Raw genomic sequence first — 24,150 nt, forward strand, 5'->3', positions numbered from 1 at the left:
TCTAATCTGATATTGTGAGTGTAGCTTTCCTTATACTTTATTTCCATTATATGTGAGAAAATTATAATGAAAAGATTAATCTGTAAAATTAAAATTTGTGTGATTATCTATTATAATCTATATAGCAAGATTTTAATTAATTTTGGTTATACCTTCATTGAGATGTTGATGCCCTCATAATATTTCTGTTGCTTTATATTAATATATTTATACTATAAAGCGTAAGAAATTACTGTGAAATTATTGTAATACAGTTGGCCAGATTATTTAACTTGGAAAATCCATATCCTCCAATTTCTGATTGTAGCCAATCAGTTTCTATACTTAAAATCCACTATTTTCTGTGATTACAATTATTAATCTATACTATATCTTTTAATCTTCTATTTTTACTTTATTCCCTTTCCATTAACTACATTAAAGGCAATTTGCCATATCTTGCTCCCCAAGCTTTTAATTTTTATTCTAACTTTGTGATAAGTATCCACAGTTGATAATATTATGACTTAGGGGCAGAAGAGTAACATGATGAGGAATATAAAACTTTCATCTTTATGAAAATAAGATACATGATGGAGAAGATCTAACCAAGTCATCCTGATTCCCATTGACACAGAACAGCCCCTCTGGGAAGTCCACAAGCTGGATGTGAAGTTATCTAGCCTTTCCCCATAGTTACCCATCAGAAGTTAATATTCAAGGATATACTACCTTTGAACACCCATGTTGCTAGTGGTTGGTCTACTTCAAACTACTATAAACAAGAGATATCACCTATTTAAAAACATTTTTAGAAAAAAATAAATATCAACCTTTTTTCCAAGAAAAGGAGACTAGACATGCTCAGCAGCCATAAGATAATGTCAATCAGCTGTAAAAGGCAATATAAACAAAATTGAATGAATTAGTCTCAAAAGAAAATAGCATAGTCGGTTAAAACCCTTGAAATAGTGCATTAGGATAGTGAAATATATTACATCTCTCGCAATATCTTTCAGTCTTCTGTTGCAAGTCTTATAAATTCATGTATCTATGAATTTATCTAAAAATTCTTTAAAGCCATCAAATGTAAAAGTCCCAGTAAATCCCATAATTTAATTATGTATTTTTTAAACAATTGAAATGCTTAGGGATGTGGAGTTTGGTGGCCAATTTCAAATCTTGAGAGTCATGTCCATAAATTGCTGCTATGGTAGAAGAAGAGTTGTATCAGTCTATGGGAGCCCCAAACCAGAACAAATATAGTAATACTTTTTATTAAAAGTATATATTTTGTGAAGTTTTTTTTTTTTTTAGCGTATGGCACCTGTTAGCCAGGGATCACCAAAGTGGCTGGCTGCCTCTGTGAAAGGATTTTTTGGGGGGTGTTATCTTACCCGTGGGATACCTGAATGCCAGTAGGCAATTGGGGGAAGCTTCTTTCTTGTCCGTATGTGGTATATTTGCTCATGGGAATCGAGCTGTTGAGCTGTTGACCTCAACTCAGGAGTGCAGGCTCAGCGTCTTACAATGTGAGCCACTGTGGCCCTCTATATTGTGAACAATAGCTCACTTGTATTCCATGGATGCATAGAATGATAATGTCAGGGTTCCAAGTAACACCCCTAATCAAAGAAGACTCTGAGGCTAGAAGTTCCCCAAAGTTCCATTTTATTATCCGATTTGTCATAGATCCCAAAATTACCAAATCAATCATATTGGGCCTAGCTTGGTTAGACAAATGGGGACTGACCATCACTTGGGAAGATGGCTACTGAAAACTAAGAATAGGCATCAGACTGCTACCACCCATCAAGCCGGACTACTGCCAAAAGGCCACAAACCCCACCAGCCTCAGCAAGCCCACAACCACAGCCCCAACCACAGATAGGCTACCCAGCACCCCACAGGTGCCAAGTGAGTACCGAGACCTGTTGGGGGTCTTCCACTAGGAAGATTGCAACTTCCTTCCCCCTCATTGCCCAACAGATTGCACAATCAAATTCGTACTGGGAGCAAAGTTGCCTAACAAAAGATGTACTCCATGACTCTGAAAGAAATGGAGGAATTAAAAATACATCAATGCCAATTTAGCAAGGGATTTTATCCAGTCTGCAAAATCCAGAGTGGCAGCCCCAGTACTATTTAAGGAAAAAAATTGTTGGTGGGGGGGGTGGGGGAAATGAGGCTTTGCATGGATTTTGTGGAATTAATGTTGTGTGTATGGAGAACACCTACCCTCTTCCCCTCATGAAGGACATGCTAAATCACTTAGCCAAGGGCAAGGTGTTCACCAAGATGGACTTGAGAGAAGCCTATTACTGCATAAGGATTAAGGAAGGAGATGAATGGAAAACCATCTTTAACTGTCTGCTTGGCAGCTTCCAATTCAAAGTCATGCCATTTGGTCTGCAAGGGCCCCCTGCAGTTTTTATGCAATTGATAAATGAGGTGATACATGAGCACCTATACAAAGGGGTCCTAGTTTACCTAGATGACATTCTTATATTCAGCAAGACTCTGGAGAGAATCCAACTAATGTACAATTAAAACTGAGGCAAGAAATGGGAAATTATGATTTTATGCATAGTTTACACGTGAGACAAATTACAAGTACATCATTAATTATCAGTTATGTTAAAAACTATTATGTGGCAGTTTAGAAGTTTTGTCTGTTTTATTTTTCAGGATGTGGTTTTTTCTGCGGGGGGGGGGCACCTTCTTATGTGTAGGAAAGTAGGAGGGGGGATTTAGTAGAGGGGTTATTGGCAGTTTATTTTGTTGTGGGTGTTCCTTGGAACCCTGACATTATATTTGTTAAGATATTCTAGGATAGCCTGCAATCTTCTGATTTGGTTTCTACACCCTCATACTCTGTACAAGTGGTGTAGTTTTGTTGTTTCAAAGAAGTTACCTTGACATCTTGCAACCATGGTGGGTTTGCTCATGCACAAATAGCTGACTTTGTCATAAAATTCTATGAACTAAATGCTAATTTTCTGGTGATGCACCCTATTTACTCCTCCTGCTGTTGGGAATGCTCCTTGCCCATGCCAGTTTACAACTGGATATGTGTGTTTGTTCTGGACAAGTAGACATATTTGCAAATAAAACAATGTTCATAGCTCAGGCCCCTTGGAATTAAGCAATTAATAAATTTAAATAAATAAACAATTTTTAAAAAATGACAGTGGGGCACATTAAAGATAATAATCCAAGACTGCTCTTTGCATCATGGAAGCTTCCCATTTATTATTATTGTTTTCAATTCAAATCGTCTATTTTTTAAAAAATAACAAAGCAACAGAGAAGTCTATGGGCACACCAATAGCAAGAAATACCACATTGGAAACCCAAATATTAGCAGAAGAATTAAACATTCAGTAAGAAATAAGAGTTCTAAAAAATGCATGGGGTTTGTATTACAAAATTTTTAGGAGAGGTTATCATAGAATAAAGTGTTCCTTTAAATCACCATGTGGTAATATTCAGCATTGAATTCAAAAGGATCCCAAGTACATACAGTACAGAGTCTTTAATGCCAAATTCCCCAAGCTTCTAATTTATGTCCTTGGGGTATAATTGTTTGTTAAATCTCCCAACTGCAATAGTCAGGCAACCATACTGTATTTAAAAAGAAAGAAAAAAAGATTTTATCTCTTGCTTTTCATTATACTTCTTAAAACCATTAATACACTATCACTTCTATAGCATTTGCATGTCACAAATACTGCACTTTATGCAATAAACCAAGCAGTGCTATAACAGTCCAGTTTGTTTTCCACTTTAATTTTCAGAGAATTGTAATAAAACATAAAAGTGGGATTTCTTGCCAAATATTAGGTATTGTAAAATAGCAGAAGCTCTCACTCTGGCAGCTACTACAGCTAGGCATCACTTTGCCTGTCAACTGTCCAGCTAGAGAATCCAAAAAGAGAACTCCTGGGACATTCTGCTTCCCAAAAGTAAAGCTTCATTGAATACACTATATTGGCACAGAAGAAGCGAAACCACTCTTGTTTTCCTGCGCAGAATCCCACATAGTTAAATTTGCTTTTTCCCTTTGGTCATCCCCCTCAGTTCATTGCGTTGTCCAATTAAATCTGCTTCTTTTGTTATGGGAACAGTCTGGATCATTCAAGCACCTGCGTTGTATAACCTTAGGTCTGGCAGCAAGGTCGTATGATCTGCCGACAGAGTCTTGGCATTTCATTATGTCCCTGACATTCCAATTCCCCCTCCCGATTGTTATCAAACTGAGAGTGAAGAAGCAACTAGGTGAAAGAGTGAATCACCCTTGACAATGCCATCATTACATCTTAAAAAATCCAGACCCATCCAAAAGCCTAACCCAAAAGTCTCCAATGTGTTCAATGGATGACAGCCTCTTTTACCCTGAGCTAGACAATACTCAGATGCTATTGCATTGAAAAAAGTTCAGACCATTATGTCTAGTTTCTCTACCCATTTTAGAGTATTCTCCTACCTCCCAAAATTCCACCAGCTAGTTGGCACATTTATTTATCAGTGGATGGAACTGAAGATTTACTGTCAATAGTGCACCTCATCTGCCTAATAATGCCTGGGCTGTGGGGTCAGAGGTAACTCAAGAATTCATGGAAATCATGACTTCCATGGCTCTGTCCCAAGTCATCCAGGATTGCATTCAAGTGACCTTTTTCAACCTCATGAATTTTATCAGGTACCATAGTGTATGAAAGAACTGAGAGGTAAAGTGGATCAAGACCTACTGGCAGAAGACAAAGAATCAATTCAACCAAACATAGGTAAGAGTTGCTATTAATGTGGTAATTTGTGTGGCAAAGTGGAAATTCTTCTCCACACAGATTGCAGAGAATCACCCAATAATCTTCTTTAGGGTAATCCAGTTCCTTTAGGGAAGGACTTGGAGATGTACCTGCAGGGTTATGCTGAGGAATTTGCTGATTTTCTGGCAGATAAAATCACTCATATTTTTTCCCAGCTTGGAGTGACATTGTTGATATGGAGATGCCCAGGGCTATCCAGTTATCTAGGAACAGTTTGACTCTGTTACTCCTGAGAAGGAGGACAGGATTCTAGGGAATGTGAACTTGGCCACCTGGGTTTTAGATCCATGCACCTCACCACATGATAAAAGGTTTCTGGGAGATAACAAATGGGTGGGTTTGGGAACTAGTTAATACATATCTGGAGGAGGGGGTGGAGTTCTAGCCATTTAAGGAGGCTATAATTCATCTTCTTAAGTAAATATTGCTAGATTCTTAGATACTTTTATCATTTATCTTTCCTTTCTGTGGAAGGTTTTTGAGAAGGTGATCATATTGTAGCTCTAGCAGATCCTGTAGGAAATAGATTATCTGGACCCCTTCCAATTGGGATTCAGGCAGTGGTGGGATTCAAATAATTTAATAACCAGTTTTCTGCCTTAATGACCGGCAGGATAGGTGTGGCTGGATGGTCATGTGACTGGGTGGGCATGGCCAACTCAATGTCACTTACGTTGAGGGGCACCTTGCATCTCCCTGCCTGGCCCCTCCTCACCCCTCCCATCCCAGCCACTCCTCGCCTCACCCAGCCTTGCCTCACCCAGCTTCTCCTTGACTTATGATCACAATTCAGCCCAAAATTTATGTTGCTAAGTGAAAAATTTATTAAGTGAATTTTGCCCCATTTCACAACTTTTCTTGCCACACTTGTTAAGTGAATCACTGCAGTTGTTAAGTTAGTAACATGGCTGTTAAGTGAATCTGGCCTACCCATTGACTTTGCTTATCAGAAGGTTGCAAAAGGAAATCATATGGCCCTGGGAGACTACAACCATCATAAATGTGAGACAGTTGTCAACAATCTGAATTTTGATCACATGACTGTGGTGACACTTCAATGGTCATAAGTGTGAAAAACGATCATAAGTCCCTTTTTTCAATGCCATTGTAACTATGAATGGTCACTAAATGATCACCCCCTCCCACCCATAATTGGGGATGAGGAGGCAAGGAGTGGCTGGCAGGGGATTCAGCTGTATTGGAAGCAAGGGTGAAATGGTCCCAGTTCGGACTGGCTCAGGCGAGAAGGTAGCGATGGTGGCGGGCAGTTCGGAGAACTGGTAGCAAAAATCCCTGTCCCCACCCCCCAGGCCCAGCTGAGCTGCGCAATCATCAGAGCCTTTTTTTTCTTTTAAATGGCTCTGACGAGCCAAGCTCTGATGATCCCAGCTGAGTTGCCTGCTAATCGGTAGCAAAAATCCTCCCTCCCCCCCTCAGCTTGCTTACCTTAGCTGCTGGTCGCAACGCCTTGCTGTAATCCCTGCAATCCATTGCATCAGCAAACAACTGAATCTCCCTGCCTGCAATCAAGCAGGCAGGGAGTTGTGGACTTCAACTCCCAGAATTCCTCAGCCAACAAAGCAAAGCTGGCTGAGGAATTCTGGGAGTTGAAGTCTACAAGTCTTAAAATTGCCAAGGTTGGAGACTCCTGTTCTATTGGGTAAGTTTTTTTCCCCTTTGGGAGCTTTAAAAAAATAGTTAATTGGGGTTTTTTTTAGTTGTTCTTTTTTTTAGATCTAGCCATTTAAAATTTAGGAAGTTTTAAATTTAGCTGCTTTTATATAAAAATAAAATAAAATAATATTTGTGCAGCTTTCTGAGATTTAGTGTGTTTCTGTAGTGTTTCACTCTAACTACACAAACACACAAAATCTCACAAAGCTCTATGTGGAATTTTGTGTGTGTAAAGTGTGAAAGTTGGTTTTTTGGGCTTTTTGTGGCTGTGTGAGATTCCTGCTTGTTGCAGGGGCCATTTTGGGTCTAGCACAGCTGGTTTTATATTGTGGGTGAGCCAGTTGTGTTGTGTTGTGTTTTGTAGGTTAAAAAAGGGCAAAGAAGTTACATTGACTTGGCCACGCCCACCTGACCAACAAGCCATGCCCTCCCAGACACCTTACCACCAAGCCACGCCCACTAATTAAGCCACACCCACAGAACCGGTAGCAAAAATTTTTAGATTTCACCCCTGATTGGAAGTACACCCCAAAAAGACCGTGCCAGGGACCACTAAAGCAGTGTAAAAAGCTTAAAACAACCCTTTCCCTTTAAAAGAAAGTCAAGCCCCTGAATAAAAGTACCAGCAAAGAAAAAAAAACTCCAGAGAAGCCGCTCAGGCTGTAGAAAGTCTGGGCATATTGCCATGGACCATTAACAACTGTTAAAATGGAACAAGGCTTACCCACAGAGACAGTTTTGAAAAACACTTAAGCAGTCATTTCCCAGAAGATCTGTCTTCAAACATTCTGGGGAAAGAATAGAATGGAATGGAATGGAATGGAATGGAGTGGAGTGGTGTGGCGTGGCGTGGCGTGGCGTGGCGTGGCGTGGCGTGGCGCAGCGTAGTGTAGCGTAGAGTAGAACAGATTAGATTTTATTGGCCAAGTGTTATTGGAAACACATGGAATTTGTCTCTGGTAATAAGCTCTCAGCATACATACAAGCAATGAGTGATACATCATGATCATAATCATAAACTACAATCACCATAAATCAAAAGATACAACACTCAGTGATAGTCATAGGATACTATATAATCAATCAACATAAATCATGAGATACAAACAACAAAGTTATAATCCTAAGAAGCTAAGGTAATAAGAAAGATGAGAAGGATAATAGTAATAGTAATACAGCCCTACTCGGTGGTTTGACATCGCAGGGCATAAGACAGTGTTGTGGGAATTAGTTGTTTAGCACAGGGGGGATAGGGAATCTGTTTCTGGATGTTTTGGCATGCAATGCCCTATAACATCATCTTGAGGGAAGAAGTTGAAAGAATTTATCTCCATAATGTGAGGGGTCTGCAGATATTTTCTCAGCTCTCTTTCTGGCCCATGCAGTAAACTGATCCTCAATGGAAGGCAGGCTGGTTGCAATTATTTTTTCTGCAGTCCTAACTATTCACTGAAGTCTGTATCTGTCTTGTTTGGTTGCTGTGCCAAACCGGACAGCTATAGAGGTGCAAGTGACAGAGTCAATAATTCCTTTGTAGAAGTGTATCAGCCGCTCCTTGGGCACACTGAGCTTTTTGTGTTGGAGCAAGGAGAACATTTTTGTTGTGCTTTTTAAAATGACATTTTGGGTGTTAGGTGTCCATTTTAAGTCCTGAGAACCTAGAAACTTGAAGGTCTCTATTTTGTTGTCTAGTATTGTAAGAAATGATAGAATAGGGCTTCTCCTAAAATCTACTATCATTTTTACAGTTTTGAGTGTGTTCAGTTCAAGATTGTTCTGGCTGCACCACAGGGTCAGTTGTTCAACTTCCCATCAACTTTAATAAATAAGATAAACTTTAATAAAATAAACTTTAATAAAATATTAAATAAAACAAATTAAAGTTTAATAAATTAAATTTTAATACAATAAAATTAACTTTAATAAAAGGCATCATTACTTCACCATTATGCTGCAGCAATATACTGTATCTATTTTGCTAAAACACAAAGAAGCAAATGAAAAGAATTGCATTTATTACTATCTTCTTTTTAAGGCTGCGTGGAGCATGGAGTTTAGACCTGTGCCTGGTGAACCAGCCCTGGCAATTGTACTGCAAATGACACAGAAGAGTCAGCATTTGGACAACACTTAAGAGAAGGAACTAGAATACAAACATGTAGGTTTAGCTGTTTGCCAGTTGGCTTAATTCACTGGGCACTTCAGGAAATCTGAAAACCAAAGATTAGATTTTTAGGCACACTGCCTCTAAGAGAAGTAAACAAAGTGAACAAGTAAAAGAAGTGAACAAACAAGTTAAGACAGGGGAAAAAAGAATAATTATAAAGAGAACAAAATAACTTCTAGGAAAACTAACTTCAAAAGGATAAAGGAAGGAATCCCTTTAGAATAGATTATGATTTGGAAAACAAAAGTTGGAGAATCCCTTAAACTCTGCATTGGAAAAATTACAAAGGATCATCAGAGGTGGTATTCAGCAGGTTCTGGCCAGTTCTAGAGAACTGGTAGCGGAAATTTTGAGTAGTTCAGAGAACCAGTAAATACCACCTCTGACTGGCCTTGCCCCCATCTATTCTCTGCCTCCCGAGTTCCAGCTGATGGGGAGGAAATGGGAATTTTGCAGTGACTTTCCCCAGCCATGCCCACCAAGCCATGCCATGCCACACCTACCAAGCCACGGCCACAGAACCGGTAGTAGAAAATTTTGAAACCCATCTCTGAGGATCATTCATTCATTCACTGACTAGGACTAGAACCATTTCAAGCTTACAAGGCAGTAAAGCAAATGAAAGGTTTTTTAAAATTAGAACATAATTCAATAGTAAAAGTATAATTTCAATTGTGAATTTCAGTCACTGGGACAATACATCACTACAACCCAGTATATCCCACAAGCCTCTATGGAAAATGAGTATTCTGTGAAACAAAGCATCTAAGGCAGTCTTTGAGAGTCAGAAAAAACTGAATAAAGAAAAAAAAAAAAGAATGAGGTCAGTTCAGAGCCATTTGGAAAGCAGTGGTTAATGACCTTTATGACTAATACTGTCTCCAGAATCCAGTTAAGGCCATCTTAAATACCAGGAGCCCAAAAAGCAAAGACAACAGATGTGTAAATCTCTCTACTGAGCATATCTGACCAGACATTTTATGACATAAAATGGTAGATATTGTTTCATCTATCAGGGCTTCTCTCATGGTCTTCCATAAACTATTTGGAAAATAGTGCTTCCCACTGAAATGATAGATACATTTTCTCCTACAGCTGGGATTTACAATGGTTATATAGATGGATACTAATTTATATTATTAAAATTGCTGTTCATATGGAAGTTGGCATCCATAGTTATGATCCAGAGCCTCCTCCCTAGAGATATTCACACTGCACATGTAAATGAAGATGCCTGGGGAAGATTATGTCTCTGTTTGCTTGTTACTTTCCATTTGATTACTGGAGCAAATTAAAATGGGAGGAAAAAAGAAACTTATCTTTCAGATATTGCTTTTGCTGTTGTTCAAAGACTTGTGTTCACAATTCCTTGTAAAATAAAGTCCAAATGTTTCCTTAGGAAATTGTTAAAAAAATTACAATGATACAATGTGCTATGGGAAAACATTACTTTCTGTAGTGAAAAGCATAATTCACAGCATGCTAATTGTCAAGGATTTTACTATTGCATTGAAATTGCTTCTTGCTGCAGGAATTGCTTTTAATATTTCTGCCAAGCTAAAAATATTTCTGTATAAGATGTCATTTATTTGCCATCCAATAGATGCCATTTTCCATTCCAAAGACCATAATTTTACATGCAGATTCACATATGCACGGTATCTCTTCACATTTGGCAACATAAATCTTACATAGTTTTCATCCTGCTAGAGAAAAATATTTACTGCTGTCTGTTGTTATTATATCCTAAGGAGAAAATAGTATGAAAGTAAATAGGAAATATTTTATTGCAAGACAAAGAAAAGAAATAGAAAGGAACAAGAAAGGAAAACAAGGGGATATTTATCCATTAATCAATTAAAAACAGGAACACAATATACCAACATGCAAATAACATTTGTAAAATTTCATAATGGTCAGCAAGTGAGCATCTAAACAAAGAAAAATAATACAATGTTAAACCAATGTTATTTCACATATAATTAGCTGCTATAGCTATGACAGCTTTTCCTCTAATCATTCCCTGCAACCACTGCAACTTGTTAGAATGCTATGTCATATGAAGCAAATAATTACATATATGTGTTCTAATTTACTGATGTTACAATGGAGAAATAAATAATATAATGAGGGTAAATTATGTGGAGAATAACAGAAAAGTTGAGAAGAACTAAGGCTGCTGATTGGAGAAAATGGAAAGATGGTGATGAGGAGAAGATTAAGTTGCTTAATTCCTATTTTGCATTTGTCTTTCCTTCCTGAAAAGGAAAAAGTGGTCAAACTTGTCAGAAGCCACACAATGCAAGACAAAACAGATAATGAAATTAGTGGGAAATCACTTAACTGCTGTGAATGAATTTAATTTTCTAGGTTTGAATGGATTACATCCCAGGATGCTAAATTCAGAAGCCCCCAACTATAATTTTGAGAGTTCCTGGAGTAAAGAAAAAGTACCAGAGGTTTGTAGGAGAATTAATATTATTTCAGTGTTCCAAAAAGAAAACAATAGACCAGTCAGCTTGGTAACAAACTTGGACCTTGCAAGTGCTTAGAAAGGAACAATGTGAATACTAATTTGTTTTGTTAAACATTGACAAAATGTTCTAGAGTAGTAGATCAAGGGAATGCTGTAGACATAGAACACTTTGAGTAAGATGTTTGATAAAGTTGACAATAGCATCTTTCTTCATAAAATGGAACAATCGAGGATGGAAGATCCCATTATCACAGGGGTGGGCAACTGTGGCCCTTTTACAACCTGTGGACTTCAACTCCCAGAATTCCTGAGACAGCCAAGCATTATCAGATGGATTCACAATGTGTTGAACACCTATACCTAACATCTGGTTCTTCACGAATATATTCATCAAACCCAACATGGGCTTGTCAAAAGACAGATCATGCCGGACTAATCTTATTGCATTCTTTGACAAAGTGACAAAATTAATGGAATATTGTCAATATAATTTACTTGGTAAGGCATTTGATAAAGTAGACCATAATCTACCTCTACATAAAATAGAAAAATGTGGGTTAGACAGCATCACCACCAGATGGATTCGTAACTAGCTGACCAACCACACTCAACGTGTAGTCCTCAATGGAACTGCATCTACATGGAGGGAACTATGCAGTGGAGTACCCTAAGGCTCTGTTTTAGGCCCAATATTCTTCAACATCTTCATCAATGATTTGGGTGAGGGGATAGATGAGGAACTCATAAAATTTGCAGATGACACCAAATTGGCAGAAATAGCCAACACTCCAGAAGATAGGCTTAAGATACAGAAGGATCTTGACAAACTTGAACATTGAGCACTATCTAACAAAATGAAATTCAACAGTGAAAAAAGTAAAAGTTCTACATTTAGGCAAGAAAAACAAAAAGCACAAATACAGTATATGTGGTACCTTGCTCGATAGTACTAACTGTGAGAGGGATCTTGGAGTCCTAGTGACAACCATTTAAATATGAACCAGCAGTGTGCAGCAGCTGCCATAAAAGCCAACACAGTTCTAGGCTGCATAAACAGAGGGATAGAATCAAGATCATGTGAAGTGTTAAATACCACTTTATAATTCCTTGATAAGGCCACACTTGGAATACTGTGTTCAGTTTCCATGATGTAAAAAAGATGTTGAGACTCTAGAAAGAGTGTAGAGAAGAGCAACAAAGATGATTAGGGGACTGGAGGCTAAAACATATGAAGAACAGTTACAGGAACTGGGTATGTCTAGTTTAATGAAAAGAAGGACTAGGGGAGACATGATAGCAGTGTTCCAATATCTCAGAGGCTGCCACAAAGAAGAGGGAGTCAAGCTATTCTCCAAAGCACCTGAGGGTAAGACAAGAAGCAATGTGTGGAAACTAATCAAGGAGAGAAGCAACTTAGAACTAAGGAAAAATTTTGTGACAGTTAGAACAATTGATCAGTGGAACAACTTGCCTCCAGAAGTTGTGAATGCTCCAACACTGGAAGTTTTTAAGAAGATGTTGGATAGCCATTTGTCTGAAGTGGTATAGGGTTTCCTGCCTAAGCAGGGGGTTGGATTAGAAGACCCCCAAGGTCCCTTCCAACTCTGTTTTCTATTCTATTCTATTCTATTCTATTCTATTCTATTCTATTCTATTCTATTCTATTCTATTCTATTCTATTCTATTCTATATGGAGGGAGGCTTGCAGTAAGCTTCTCCAAGGTTCTGTCATGGATCAAGCACTCTTAGTGTTTCATAATTTACTTAAATAAGGAAAAGAAGGGATGTTCATCAAATTTGTAGAACAATATAATTTTAGGAGGATTCTTACCTCAGATGATAAATTCAAGATTCAAAAGGATCTTGATGAAGTTGAATAAGGGGTTTTATCCAAAATATGCTGTTCTGTAGCGAGAAATGTAAATTCTGCACATACAAATGAAAAATCAAATGCATGAGTACAAAACAAGGAATTGTCTGAGTTAGTGATAATATTATAAGAAGGATCAGAAGACTGATTAAGGATGAGGCTGCAGTTTTCAAAAGATACAGTGCAAAATTGGGATGCATAAACAAAGTTATATTGTTGATGTTACAGGAAGTGTTAATTCTGCCCTGGACAGCAGTGATCAAACTGCACCTGGAATACTATGCTAGTTCTGATTGCTGCAATACAAAAAGGATGCTGAGGAATTGGAAAGCGGGCTGAGAGGGCATTATCCCTCTTTTATTAAATCCTAGAAGAATAGTTAAGGAAATGAATATGTTTAGCTTAAGAATAACAAGAAAGGATGGCTAAAGATACATGTGATGGCAGTCTTCCAATACTTGAAGGACCATTGTAAGGAAGAAATTGTGTATCTTTTCTACATAGCACAGGACAAGAACCAGTTAGAAGTTTTAGAGAGTGAGTGATCTAAAACTCAAAATAAGGAGGACTTTTCAACCATGACAGCTATTAAATAGCAGAGATTACTTTTTCTTGAAGAAATGAGTGCCCCATCAGTGGCAGTTTTCAAATAGTTAAACAGACATTTGGGATGATTTGAACTAAAAATCTTCCAAGTCGTTTCCAACCCTGTGATTCTATGAAGTCCAATTCTTCATGCAAAATAATATTAGGACATATAGTAGTTTATCACTGTTGTATCATCCTTCTATGAACGATGAAAATACTCTACATTACTACCAGGTACAATAAGGAATATAAGTAGATTTGCTTCCATGAAGCATCTTCAAATTCTGTAGGAATACAGTTCAACCTAAAAACAGCAGTTGCATTGATAGGTCAATCTATTGTAGGTAGATATTGTAATTGACTGATCATTTAAACTAAAATTTTCTGGTCTTAGTCCAACTGTCAGGCCTGGAAGCCATCTTTTGCATTGGGCCTTCAGGCCTGCCACATTTACTGCTGTGGGAGGGGGGATTGTATGGAGCAGTGGTGATATATAGTCATAATAACATTCCTTTCTCAGAGTCAAGGACATCTTGCCCTGCACCTGGAGGGGTGTGACTGGGAGGCATCTCCAGTTGGGACAGTGCTTTGATTGGACCATGTAATGGACGTTGGGTGCTGGACAGGGACTTGGACTTTCCTTTGGGTGGGTAAAACCTGGAAGCTTTCAGATTTGGGTTTTCCCAGATGTGCCAATATGACATCTCTAATAAAAAGTAACTTTGAGGAACTTCAAGCCTCAGAGTCTTCTTTCATTGGGAGTATTACTTTGAACCCTGACACCAACTCTATAACTACTATGGTATACTATTTGCTAATGTTACAAGATGAAGAAATCATTCAAAGTGTATGATCTGTGCAAATGACAAAAGGATGCTGTTGGTTTTGCTTGACTTTTACACTTCCAGTCATTCTTTCTAGAAATATATTCTAGCTAACTATCTTGGAGGCATTGAACTATAGTTTTATCACAGAATTCTAGGCATCTATTCTCTCCATTCATTATGGACACCTCCAGGATACATACTATTGCTTTGGAATAATATGTATTTGGTGAGATATGTATTGCCAGTTAACTTACACTTTTTTTTTTCATCTGTTCAATCATGTCTGATTCTTGGAAGCTGCCTGGACAAGTCCCTGAAATTTTCTTGACAATGTTTTGTAGAAGTGTTTTGCAATGGGCTCCTTTCTAGGATTGAGAGAAAGTAATTAGTCCAAGATCATCCAGCTGGCTTTGTGCTTAAGACTAGAACTCATGGTTTGAGTTTCCAGCCTGACACCTTAACTACTACGCCAGCCAGGCTATCAACTTAGTAATAGTACCTGTAAATTGTGAGAAACAGTTCTTAAATTATTTCATATACATATTTTAATGTTCTTATTGTAAATATGTTCTCTCCAGTGTGGCTAAGTTGGCTCTGTGAAATAAGAGAGCAAACAGAAAACATCCAATCAAAACATTGGCTAGCACCATGTTTGAACTTTGTGAAATTCATAGAGCACAAAAGAGATTTGTATATAATATCTTGTTACCAATGAATAGAACAGAAAGTTTCTCATCTTGTCTTCTTTTCAGGGAGCAAACTGAGTATTTTTTCTCTGCTATTTTTTGATGACTTTCAACAAGCACAACTACACTGGCAGTCTATCCTGGCTATAGACTAGAGAATTGAGAATTTTGAAATGTGAGCAGTGCAATGTGGGCTCCTGCCAGTTCACACTGGTTCTTCCAAATTGTATGTTAATTTTCTGAGCAGTTCGGAGAACCAGTTGTTGGAAGAAATCTTTTCCCACTTTACAGAGCTAATCCTGTAAGGAATGCAGGAAGAAAAAATTCTAGTGTGCCTGTATTTCTACCCTAATCCTGATCTTAATTGCCACCCCTGCTGCTTTAAGTGTTTTCAGAAACTGCCTCTGGGTTAAGCTTTGTTACATTGTAACAGCCTTAAAGGTTCTTGGCAGTATGCCCATACTTTCTGTCTGTAGCTGAGCTTCTCCAGAGTTCTCCCCTCCCCCCCCCAAGTTTTTTGTGGTACTTTTATTCCTATAAACAGGTATTTACAGAAGGGTTGACATAGCCATAGAAGAAATGACTGATAGGCAGGGTGCAAGCCTGGCATTCTGTCTGATATTTTTACTGTCTTTCTGAGGGCATATGATTTTTCCTTAAATCTGGATGATTACCTTAGGATATTTTGTGAGTGAGTGAGACCAGCTGGTATCTTTAAGTGGTACAAAGGAAATCTAATGATTGCTTCTCCTGAGTGCTTTGTCAGTTCACTGAGCACAGGAGTCTCTTGTCTATGAAGATTCTTCAGTCATCCAGATCATGGTTGTCCCAAAGGTGCTTTTTTCAATAGACAACTGGACTTTCTTGGTTTCCAGAAAGTCCAGTTGCCTCTTGAAAAAGCACCTTTGGGACAAGAGTCTCTTGCATTGCTTCAGAGTGGCCAAGCTACATGATTGCTCACTAATAATAAGTGGATCCTCCTTCCAATTTGTTATATTTTGCTCTCATGATAATATGGCATAGTAACATGATACTAATTATAGAAAGTTAACACCTACCCCTCTCCTAGAAGAATGAAATATTTTGAGAAATATTAAAAAGGAAGAATATATTTCCCTGGATGACAAATGGAGAAAAATGTTTCTTAGAGGAAGAAAGCAGCCCCCACCTTCCTTAATAGTCCACAGCAGATGTCAGCACTTAAGAGATAACAAGATAGATAGCTATATTCAAAAGCAAAAATTCCCTGCAGCAAGGTCTGAACAAAGATAGAATAGGATTAGTCCTCACTCAAGATATTAATTTGTGGCAGGACTAGCCTTCTTTGTATATCAAGGACAGCAAAAGATTCTATGAAATGCATGGTAAATATTCTGGCATTTATTTTTCTTAGCAGCAATATTTAAATGATTTGTTATTGTTTGGATTCTTTTGTTTAATATCTCATTCTGTTACCCATTGCTATTATCTCTTGGTGTTAATCAGTAATGTTACAGTCATTGAAATTTTCTCAAAATGTAATTTAAAAGTACTGCCCAATGTCATTTTTGGAAGTAATATTAAAAAGAAATGAGTATCTGTGTGTGGGAGCTGGAACAATATCTATACAGCTTCATGCCTGCTTTCAGAGTTACAGCTTAATTTGATTTGCTGAATAAAATATTCAGAGCTGAATGAAACCCTTAGAGATTCTCAGGCAAGGTTTTGAGTTTAAAGCATTATGCACATGTTCTGTATTTTGATATCAGCTTTCAACTGACATCTTTTTATTAATAGAAATTGTTTAATAGCAACTGAACAATGCTGAGTTCCGTATGAAAACTGACCTACTGCGTTTATAGCATATATGTACTGCTTAGGTATATATGCATATATGTAAGATATAAACAACAGCAAAGAATCTTTAAAATATTATGAATGAATTACTTTTTCAGTTTTTTTAAAACCAGAGATAGGTCATTTTTTAACCGAGCCTTGGTAGTACAGTGGTTTAATGCACCCTGTAATTAACACAGCTGACTTTGTAAAAATATACAAAAGTATGAAGGCTATTGCTTAACGCATTGTAAGGCGCCCTGGGTCTCCGGAGAAGGGCGGCATATAAATAATAATTAAAAAAAAACAAACATATTTTGAATATTATTTCTTGTAGCTCCTGTATAAACTTGCTAGATGAGGACAAGAGCATAGCAAATTGTACAATAGTATTCCAATGGAAGATTCTAGCTTGCATAGAATAGTGTAAATGTGCTTAATGTCAGGGTCCCCAACGAAATAAACTTCAGAGGCTTGAGTTTCCTCAAAGTTATTTTTTATTAGAGATGTCATATTGGCACATCTGGGAGTACCTGAATCTGAAAGCTTCCAGCAAAGGAAAGTTCAAGTCCCTGCCCAACACCCACAAGTCCATCACATGGTCCAATCCAAACACGGTCTCAACTGCAGTTGCCTCCCAGTTCCAGCCTTCCAGGTGCAGGACAAGATGACCTTGAACCCCTGAGAAAGGAATGTTATTATGACTATATCTCACCCATGCTCCATGCAATCCCCCCTTCCAATTTCCCACAGTAGTAAATGTGGCAGGTCTGAAGGCCCAATACAAAAAGATGGCTTCCAGGCCTGACACTTGGGATTAAACTGGCCTTTGCTTGCATTTGTCATTTGGTTACCAAGGCATGCCAGAATTAACTGGCACTGTTAAATAGGAAGGCATGATATTTGTAACATTGGTATATTTAAATAATATAACTTAGCCTATTTCTTCCATTTCTTTTATAAATTATCATTTGAGAGTATTGGTTAACTAAATAATAGTTAACATTACAACATCACTGTGTCAGTGACTTGGAAAATAAGACCTTGTAAATAGAATATGTACATAAATTAGAGAAAGAAAATGAAGGAAAGCAGCTATGCTATGTATTTTGTGAAAGTAAGAAAATGAAAGGATGTTAGTGTACAGTTGATGAATACATAAGGTGAATTAAAGATATTGATCTAAATACAAATGAAAGGGCTAAAATATATGAATTGTTGTCATCTTGATTGTTGTGTGTATAAAAACAGGGATTTTTAGCTTGGTGAAAGTTGCATGTCTTGTTCTACTAAGTGTTAATAATGAAAAAACTAGGGATATATTTAGGGGAAAACAGTGCCCCATTTTTGCCATGAAACAGCACAGACAAAATTATTGGACCATTTAGAGATCCAAGTATGAATAACTTGATAAATTTTGATGAATATTTTCTTAGAAAGAATACTTAGAAAAAATACTTTTGAATATGTGCTTTATAGCCAGCAAGGTTTTGTTGATCTTAGATAGGGGAGTGATGTGATTGTTTATGATGATTGTCATCTATGCTTTTCAATTTAAATATAATTATTTTCCTATGTAAAATAAACATAACAAGAGTATATTAAAATAGTTAACATCTTGCAGTATGTTTACATTTTGCTTGATTTCTCAATTGTAGATGCTGAGATTTTTACTGATTTGGCTTGCAAACTATATTATCCTTAATACATCATCCTGTATAATTTGGTTTTTTACTAAAGGGTATGAAGCACTGGATAATATTAGAATAATAGTGAGTATATGATATGCAATTAGACAAATTAAATTTGACAGTGGTTGCATTTGACATGTTGGATATTAAAGTTTTGGAACATATACTAGTCAAAATTGATTTTCCTTTCAATTTTCTTGATTAAATTAATTTAAAATATTCTAACCCATTAATTAGTGTGTTCATAAATAGAATGATCTCTTCACCTATTAGAATGCAACACAGACATACAGTAATCATGAATGTCTATATTCTCCGCTTTTATTTAATCTGATTTCAGAATCTTTGGCATGCTTTAGTCTTCAATATAAGGATATTTTGGTGGCCATTGTTGAACATAAATTGGTATAGGACAAGGAAAATGAAATGAATAAAGGTTATGCATAAATAAAGAAAAAATAGAAGAAATAAATGAATTTGTGCTTTAAGACTAGATAAAACAAAGCAAGAAGTCTAAGTCTCCTATGCAAAGACCTGGTGAAGACCTGGTGTTTACAGCTCTTCTAAACAACAGCGATGGGAGGGAACATCCAGATCTTAGGGAAACCCTGTTCCAGACTGCAGGCACTACTACAGAGAAGCTGTGGTCCCATTAGGGACAATGTTTAATCAAAAGATCCTAGAGTACACAACCCCTGCTGGATTAGCTGAACAGAAGCTAAGAAAGACAGACTCACAAGAAGCCAGCCCTTATGTCATGTGGAATGTTATAGATAATGAATAGCACCTTTAATTGCACCTGGAAGCAATTTATTGTGCAACCACTTAGTTACGCCTGCTCCTTACTTCTGTAGTTTTTAATGCAATCTGTATTACCTCCTTAAACTGGGATAAAAAGTGTTTAATGCAGTTAAAGTTATTGACCTTTTGTTCTGTTGACTGACCACACTCTTGCTGCTTATGTGTCCCTGAATCTCTTCATGCCTCTGATAATAAAGGATGTTCCTCTTCTACTACTTCTATGAAATATGCAAATTGACTCTCTGTTGAATATAATGAGTCTGCTGAGAAATAAATCTGACATAAAAGCATCAAAAAAGAGGTTAATTGAATGAATGAAGCATCAGATCCATGTTTAATTCTTGTTTTTTTAAAAATCAATGTTTAGTTCCACTAGAACTAAATATATATGATCAAAGATAAAAACCTTCTAGAATATATATGTGACAATATAAAAGGAAAAAAGAGTGACATTGCCATATATGTATATTACAGGCTACCCAACCAATCAGAAGAAATAGATGAAATCTTTGCCAATCAGTTAACAAATGAATATAGGAAGCATAGTAATGGGAGACTTTAACTACTCTGATATCAATTGCGAGATAAACTCTATAGCAAGTGGGAGATCAAACAGATTCTTAACCAATCTAGCCAACAACTTTGTCATTCAAAAGGTAGAGGACAGAACTAGAAGAAAAGCTATTCTGAACCTAATTCTTATTAATGGAGAAGAAGTGATAGGGGGAGTTGAAGTTGCCAGAACCTTGGATGAAAGTGACCACGTTATACTGGAATTCAATATAATGCAAACACCAGCAATAGAACATAATCCAACTAGTGCTTTAAATTTTAAAAGAGCTGATTTTAACAAACTCAGAGAGAGCCTAGGAAAGATTCCATGGATGAAGATCCTAAAGGGGAAAACAACTCAAGAAGCATGGGAAACTCTGAAAAATGTAATCATAAAAGTCCAGTCCAGCACAATATCACTGAAAAAGAAAAACAAGAAATCCAAGAAGAAAACAGCATAATTGCACAAAGCTCTCTCTGATAAACTGAAAGACAAAAAGGACAAGTACAACAAATGGAAAGAGGGACACATAACTAAGGCAGAATATCAGCAGATAGCCTGAACCTGCAAAGATGAAGTCAGGAAAGCAAAGACTCGGAATAAACAAAGACTTGCAACAAAAGTAAAAGATAGTTTTAAACAGTTTCTTTCAACATATAAATAACAAGAAACAGTCAAGGAAACAGTTGGTTCATTAAAGAGAGAAGATAGCAAGAAATAACAAGCAGTAGAGAGAGAGAGCAGAGCTGCTTAACTCATTCTTTGCATCAGTCTTCACACAAAAAGAAACTATAGCCCAATCTACTAAACACATAACTGTAAAAGATAGACTAGAAATAAAAAATAAAATAAGCAAGAAAATGGTAAAAGGACACTTATCTGATTTGACTAATATAAATAACCGGGATTGACAGATTATATCCCAGAGTTCTGAAGGAGTTGGCAGATGTTATCTCAGAACCATTGCATCATATATTTCAAAAATCCTGGAGCACTGGGGAAGTACCTGAAGATTGGAAAAGGGCTGATGTGGTTCCCATCTTCAAAAACAGGGAAAAAATCAGACCCAGGAAACTATAGACCAATCAACCTGACATCAATACCTGGGAAGATCTTGGAAAAGATAATCAAAAAACAGATCCACAAACATCTAGAAACAAATAAAATTATAACTAGTAGCCAGCATGGATTTGTTGAAAACAGATCATGCCAACTCAATTTTATTTCATTCTTTGATAAAGTGACAAAATTAGTAGACCAGCGAAATGCTGTGGGCATAGGATATTTAGAGTTCAACAAGGCCTTTGACAAAGTAGACCACAACCTATTTCTTGGTAAACTAGAAAAATATGGGATAGATGGCATTACCACCAGATGAATTTGTTAAATGGCTGATAAACTGTAGTCAACAAATAATCTTAATGGTGCTATAGCTATATGAAGGGAAGTAAGTGGTGGAGTACCACAAGTTTCCATCTTAGGCCCAGTCTTCAATATCTTTGTAAATGACTTAGATGAGGGACTAGAAGGGGAACTGAAATTTGCAGATAACACTAAGCTGGCAGGAGTAGCCAACACCCCAGAAGACAAGCTCAGGATCCAAAGAGATTTTGACAGACTTGAACAAACAAACAAAATCCAACAAAATGAATTTTAATGTGGAGAAAAGCAAAGTTTTACATTTAGGCAGGAAAAACCAAAGGTATAAGTACAGATTAGGCAACACTTGGCTCAAAAACAGTAACTGTGAGAGTAATCTTGGAATCCTAGTGGATGATCACTTAAACATGAGCAAGCAGTGTGCAGCAGCAGCTAATACAATCCTTGGTTGTCTAAATAGAGGCATAAAATCAAAATCACATGAAGTATTAGTAACACTTTATAAAGCCTTAGTAAGACCACATCTGAAATACTACAACCAATTTTGGCCACCACACTACAAAAAAGATGTTGAGACTTGGAAAAAGTGTAAAGAAGAGCAACTAAGACGATTAAAGACCTCGAGACTAAAACATATGAAGAACAGTTGCAGGATTTGGGCTTGCTAGATTAGAGAAAAGAAAGAGTGAAGAGATAGCAGTATTTCAATATTTGCAGGGCTGCAACAAAGAAAAGGGGGTAAAATTATTTTCCAAAGTACCAGAAGACAAGACAAGAAACAATGGTTGGAAACTAATCAAGGAGAGAAGCAACCTGGAATTAAGGAGAAACTTCATAACATTGAGAACAATTAACCCATGGAACAGCTTTCACTTCATCGCTGGAAGTTTCTAAGAAGAACCTGGACAACCACTTGTCTGAAATAGTATAGGGTCTCCTACTTGAGCAGCAGACTGGAATAAAAGATTTCCAAGATCCCTTCCAGCTCTATTTTCTTATTCTTCTAGAAGATGAAATATTAAGCCAAAAATATAGTTTACAATTATTTGAAAGATGTATATCTGCTTTCAGTGCTTTTTCAATGAATAATTGCTTGCCCACATACTTTCTGAAGAAGGAAGATCTGAAACATTTTTCTTTATTCATAGTAGAGAAATGGGAATATTTGCTGTTTCCCATCCTAGCCCACAAAAATATAAATTAAAAAAAATTCAAAATTCAGACACTTATATTGCAGTAATAGAGCATTACAACATCTATCAAAAGATAAAAACAGAATCAGATTACAATTGAAAACTATATTATTTCAAAGAGAGATTTATTTTTTTTAAATGTACTTACTGTATCCTGCCAGTTAAGTCTGTTCTCATTATGTGCATGTTGGAAAAAGCAGGACTGCTACCGAGACATTTAGTTAGTGTATATTATTTGTGCAAGAGAGTCTTGTATTAATCTGCCCAGGAATGTTAGAGATCCTTGGGAAGAGCATGGAAACTGACTGTGATTGCAATTTTACTTAAAAAGGACTTGAAATTTGTTTATGTTATATATGATGGGTCTGTAGATAAAGTCTACAAATGTTGTTGGTTTTTTTTACAATTCGGATTCACAATAATAATATAGATGAGAATTTTCTCATCTATATTGTTGGTATTGAAACATATGACTGTTGTGTAGGCACCATACTCTCTTTTATCCAGCAAGCAGAGCAAATGGCAAGTAAGGGGAGCAGAAAGACACGGCATAATTGAAAAAGCTGGGGGAAATATTTCTATTTCTTTATTAAATTTATATGCCCTCTTTCCCTCTGGAGATTAAGCAAATAACACAAATAAAAGATAAAACATGAAACAGAAACAGAAAAACAATATAAGCATAAAAACAATTAAAGTGCATTAATAAAAAGCAATCAGCTAAACTCTGTGGCCAATAAATTAAATGATAAATATCTACATAAATAATGTCTTTACCTCCTTTGGTAAGATAACTTTTTTATGTTTCCTCCAAACATTTCTCTGAGAATGGTAAGCATGAGAAAGTGGTACAGAGTTTTAACAAGTCAAACTGAGAGCGATTATTGGTAAAATTTACTACTTATTGATTTATTTTTAATACAGCTATACAAAGACTCTAGGAAAAGTAGAGTTAAACTGTTTTGCTCCAAATAGTATTCTTTCTTTTTCTTTTTTGGTGGGAAATCAGTACAAATGTTACATATTACCCTAAAGAAAAAAAGGCATCGATTTTGTTTTTCTAGCTTAGTTGAGATTGTAAAAAACAAATCAACAGTATAGTAACCATGATGCTGAAGTAAAATAAAAGTAGGTGATAATATACTAGAAGAGCAATTTCCATGACTGGTCAGGTTCTTAGGATTTGTATCAAACAAAGCCTTGTAGAATAGGCCAACTGCTAGCAGCCAGGCTATGTTATTTGTGCCTCTATATGTTGTTTCTCCATGGGCAAGCACTGTCTCAGTAAAACACAAAGAGATTGGGAGCAGAGACAGTCGTTCCAATACAATTTCTATACATACAGATGAAATGTCTATTTCTTGATTTGCTTTTTGACTGTTCAGAAGCACCTAAGTGTGAAAATAACCTGTATATCAGTTTCTCTCCAGTCTAACCACAAAAGACATTTCTCAGAAAACGCTCAGCACAGCACAGCACAGCCCTTATTCGAGAATAAGGGAAAAGGCTATAGCTCAGAGGTGAAATTTCAGAAAGCTCAGTTTCCCCAGACAGGGCTGGAGATGCCTTTACAGAAAACTCTAGAGAGATGCTGCCAGTCACAAAGTGCAAAACGTTGCTA

The sequence above is a fragment of the Pantherophis guttatus genome, chromosome 4 (assembly GCF_059756535.1).
Source record: "Pantherophis guttatus breed Tessera chromosome 4, ASM5975653v1, whole genome shotgun sequence".
NCBI lineage: Eukaryota > Metazoa > Chordata > Lepidosauria > Squamata > Colubridae > Pantherophis > Pantherophis guttatus.